This window comes from Engraulis encrasicolus, chromosome 18 (genome assembly GCF_034702125.1).
Source record: "Engraulis encrasicolus isolate BLACKSEA-1 chromosome 18, IST_EnEncr_1.0, whole genome shotgun sequence".
NCBI lineage: Eukaryota > Metazoa > Chordata > Actinopteri > Clupeiformes > Engraulidae > Engraulis > Engraulis encrasicolus.
Window position 1 is genome coordinate 39689503 of NC_085874.1, and position 5000 is coordinate 39694502.

The 5000-nt window shown below is 45.5% G+C and overlaps 1 long non-coding RNA gene across 1 annotated transcript; it reads right to left on the minus strand.

Moving 5' to 3' along the window:
• Window positions 1-4299: 4299 nt before the first annotated feature.
• On the minus strand, window positions 4300-4907 carry LOC134468614 (uncharacterized). The gene is made up of 2 exons (XR_010038863.1): window positions 4852-4907; window positions 4300-4504 (listed from the first exon to the last, which is right to left on the minus strand). It is a non-coding gene; the product is annotated as an uncharacterized LOC134468614 (long non-coding RNA).
• Between the last annotated feature and the right edge of the window lie 93 nt (window positions 4908-5000).

The window sequence follows — 5000 nt, forward strand, 5'->3', positions numbered from 1 at the left end:
CTACTGAATCTTTGCGTATGTGAAAATCTGACAAATATAAATACGCACCTAAAATTTGAAATTCACGTGGTGCATACAGTTTCACAAGAAATGTATTTCATTTGCAATTTTTCATGTGAAGTCAATCTTAGTACATCTGAATATTTGCGTGAAAAATCACCAAGGTAGCTTTTTTGTGCCTCAGTAAGATGTTTTTCCTGCTTTGCCTCAAAAACAGAACTTCTCTGACGTCGGGGTGGAAAAGGCTAATACCTCAATTACCCCCTTCTTGCACCTCTCTCCTTTCTTCCTTCTCTTCTCCTCCCTCTATTTTCATTTTCTCGTCCCCCCATTTTTCTCGTCCCCCCACAACTTAATACCACGTACCATCGCCTGGACAAAACGCACACTTCTATTTGCCTTCTGCTTGATCACTCTCTCTCTCTCTCTCTCTCTCTCTCTCTCTCTCTCTTTCTCTCTCCCTCTCTCTCTCTCTCTCTCTCTCTCTCTCTCTGTATATTATGGAGCCAGGCTGGCAGGCAGTACAGTGCTGAGTTATCAGAGTGGGGCGGTGGGGTGCATGGCTGCAGATTTGTGTGTGCTGAGATATATTATGGTGGGGGGGGGTAAGGCTGTAAGGGGTGTGTGTGTGTGTGGGGAGGGGCGCTTATGTGCTGCGGAAAATTGGTTCGATGGGCTGGGCGGGGGGTGTTGATTGGCTGGGGGTGTGGTATCAATGGGCTGTGATGGGGGGGGTCGGTATTGGTGGGCTGTGGGAGGATGTAGGCTGGGGGTGGGGTGGGCGATATCGGTGGGTTGGGGTGGGGGGGGGGTATCGGTGAGCTGGGGGGTATCGGTGGACTGTAGATCAGTGAAAGCGGTGAGATGAAACGCTCATCTCATCTCATCTCATCTCATCCCCTCCAGACTCAGCCTCTCTAATAGAGTCCCAGCAGAATTCCAGAACACGTTCCTGTATTCAGCCATATATGGCCAGGATGGAGGCGGGGTATATGGAGCTCAGACAGAGGGAGGGAGGCAGGGATAGAGAGAGGGAGAGAGGCAGGGCAGGAAGTGAGGAAGGAGTGAAAATGGGAGGAGTGCTGAGGAGAAGAGGGGGTGGAGGGAGAGGAGGAGGTGGTGGAGGGAGAGGAGGAGCTGGAGGGAGAGGAGGTGGTGGAGGGAGAGGAGGTGGTGAATGGAGGGAGAGGATGAGGTGGAGGGAGAGGAGGAGCTGGAGGGAGAAGAGGTGGTGAATGGAGGGAGAGGAGGAGGTGGAGAGAGAGGAGGTGGTGGAGGGAGAGGAGGAGCTGGAGGGAGAGGAGGTGGTGGCCGGCTGCTTATATAAGCATGTGCAGCGTTATCTTGGGGGATGGGGGGGTGATGTGTTTTCATTCAGAGCATGAGAGAGAGAGCAAGGGACAGAGAGAGAGAGAGAGAGAGAGAGAGAGAGAGAGAGAGAGAGAGAGAGAGGGGGGGGGGAGAGGGGGGGGGGGGGGGGGGGGGAGAGAGAGAGAGAGAGAGAGAGAGAGAGAGAGAGAGAGAGAGAGAGAGAGAGAGAGAGAGAGGAATAGGAAGAGAAGGAAGAAGGAAGAAAGAAGAGAAATAGCAGGACACAAAAGAGATGAGCGTATGAGGAGAGGAATAGCCTGTACGAAGTTCTGTATTATTATCATTAATATAGTCCTGCAATGCGATGCGTTGCGATGCGTTGCGATGCGATGCGATGTGATGCTCTTCGGTGCTTCTGCAATCTGTGGCATTCAAGTAATAGGAGTGCTGAGGCTCTCTCCTCTCCTCATACGATGCTTTGTTTCGTCTCGGGGAGTGTTGCAGGGCTGCACTGGGATGAAAGATAAGGCCAGGCATTTTAAGCCAAGATTGGCTGGGGGTGTGGTATCAATGGGCTGTGGGGGGGTGTAGGCTGGGGGTGGGGTGGGCGATATCGGTGGGGTTGGGGTGGGTTTAATTTTTTTTGTGAAAAATGAATATTTAAATCTGACTGGGAGAGGTTTGCTATTGCGGCAGGACTGCTAATGCTACATTTAGGGGAGGACCAGGCCAAAATCATCAGCAGTCCACCAGGCAAATGCCCTGTATGCCCTATGGCCAGTCCAGCCCTGGTGTGCTGTACCTGTGCTGAGGGCCGAGGCTCTCTCCTCTCCAGGGGCGCATTTCTCGAAACCATAGTTGCTAACTGCCTTAGCTACTTTGTTGTTTGCAATGCAGTTTCCCATTGGCAACTACCCAAGTTGCTAACTGGCTAACAACTATGCCTTCGAGAAACACACCCCAGGTACGATGCTTTGTTTCGTCTCAGGGTGTGTCCTGAGGGCTGAGGCTCTACTTTCTCCTCTCTAGATATGATGCTTTGTTTAGTCTCGGGGTGTGTTGTGTTGTGCTGTGCTGTCCTGTGCTGTGCTGTGCTGTGCTGTGCTGTGCCTGTGCTGTGCTGTGCTGTGCTGTGCTGTGCTGTGCTGTGCTGTGCTGTGCTGTGCTGTGCTGTGCTGTGCTGTGCTGTGCTGTGCTGTGCTGTGCTGACCTGGCTTGGGCTTTCAGTGTACCTGTTACCTCATTTTATTATATGGTTGTGACGTCATCGGTCGAATGCTCCATTCATTTCAACGGGGCTCCCCAACGTTCGCACGTCTGTTATTTTTCGATAACGGACGGGTTGGTCTATAACAGACCGCTGTCAATGGCAACAAGACTTTTCACTGCTAAAGCGACTTTTCAACACGACTCTAATCAGCTGCTGTGATAGACAACACCTGTTGTCCTGGCTACCTAGCTGTTGCCTAGCGGTGTTCCACAACGGCACTGTTTTGTTTTGCGCAGCAACAATCTTAACATTAAATAGGCCTAAAGAAATGTCCCCGCCATGTGTGAATCATTTAAGTATATCCATATAATAAGCGGGTTAACTTTCGGCGAGTCGGTCGCTTTGTGGAATAGCAGCACTTCAGAGAGAACAAGACCCCTCCGCTCCGCGTCGGGGTCTAAAGATTCTCTCTGTCGTGCTGCTATTCCACGGTAGCGACCTTCTCGCCGAACGTTAACCCTTACGTAATGCCTAGCTACTGTAGTAGGCTGTAGACCTTAATGTTGATGTGTGTGATTGTGTGTGGGGGGTGTACTGTATGTTGATGTTCCTTGTCATCTTTGGCAAAACAGACAGAGAGAGAGAGAGAGAGAGAGAGAGAGAGAGAGAGAGAGAGAGAGAGAGAGAGAGAGAGAGAGAGAGAGAGACAGAGAGAGAGAGACAGACACAGACAGACAGACAGGCAGACAGACAAGGAGAGAGACAGCAGGAGTGAGTGTCAAAGTGAGAGAATAACAGAGAAAAAGTTTGTGTGAAGGACAGGGAGAGAGAGGAAAAGAGAGAGAGACGGAGAGACATACAAACAGAGAGACAGAGAAACACTGTAAACCCCAACATGTTCCACGAACTCTAAACTTTTGTGGAAACTTATTCCCGTTAAAGTTTTAGTTTTGTGACCAAATGTTTTAAGTAAATACTACATACATTCATGCATATGCAAGACACAGAATCTTTAAGAAGATGATCAAAAACTTTGAAATGACTGAAAAGATTGAAACATTAATTCCATAATTAGATTTTTAGTTTTTAGCAGCCCAAGTCAAGTATGTAATCCAAACTCTAAAATGCACGGAAACAATGGTTTACACAAAAGATTTGAGTTGAAAACTAAAACTTTATGTAAGTCTTACATAAAATCACACATGTCATGTGAAAACAAATGTTATGAGAAAAAATAAAATCTTGAATGTTTTAGTAGCTGCTACTCAAAGATCTAACATGCTCCATTGACATAAATATTTCGAGAATGATGCAAAAATCTATGCAATCAGTACTTAGCAGAGAGTTACAATTTCAAAGTAAACAAGCACAGCATTTTTTAGCTATATTGGCTCTAAGTTCTGTCAGAACCATTTCAGTCAAGAAACACAAGAGAAGAATATAAATGCAATTTCTTTTATTGAAATTATGTTCAAATTAAAAGTTTTATGTTTTCCCATTTTAGAGCCAAAAAAATATTGGTTGGTTTATTGATTGGTTGGTTTATACTAATGCACTAGGTTACCACCCCTCTGTTTAAACCAAATATAACATGAACTTCAATTCCACAAACGTGAACAATGCTTTATATCAATTTTTTTTTTTTGTTCCATGTGGTTGACAAACAAAATCAGTAGACAATGACACAACAATCATACAATACACAACAATCTGTTCAAAAATGTAGACCCAGTCTATACAGTCAACAGTCAATACATTACAAAGAATCAACCTCAACACATTAGGCAATTTATTCATTTATTTGTTGTCCATTTCTGAATCTTTTATTAGGAGTTGGTGGCTGAAGGAGATCCATGTAGCCTAACTTACAAAAACATTTCTCCCAAAATAGTGTCAGACTTCACAACACAGTCAGTTGTTTATCCTTGGAGTGTTGAGTAGAGCTGATGGATCATAGAGTTCTGGTGGTCCCATATCGGCTGCCTGTGGAGCATAAATAGCCTAATAAGTGGATTGGATTAGGCCCCTATCATGATCACTGGGTTTGCTACACTGGTTTATACAGAAGTTCAATGTGCAATATGTCATCATGGAAATGCAACGCATCACTTGCAAATAGACTGCAGATGTATGATACAAGAAAAGTATTTGAATGAAAGGCCTACACAATGCTAGCCTAACTAGCAGTAGCTAACATACTAAGCTAAACTGCTAACATAACATACACACAGTGTAGCATCAAAATCACCTAAGGTCACACACAGCAACATAGTAAACTACTACACATACACACCAACACAGTTTTATGGGTCTTATGGGTCTTTTCTTACCTTGAAGTGAGGTTGATAGACACATCTTTCCATGCCAAGTTGTCAGTTGTGGTTTGAAGGTCACATGGTGTTGAGTAAATCTATCCCCCATTGACAGATTCACAATTTTTAGAGAAGTTTGTATTTTACGTTACATTTTAATAAAATAG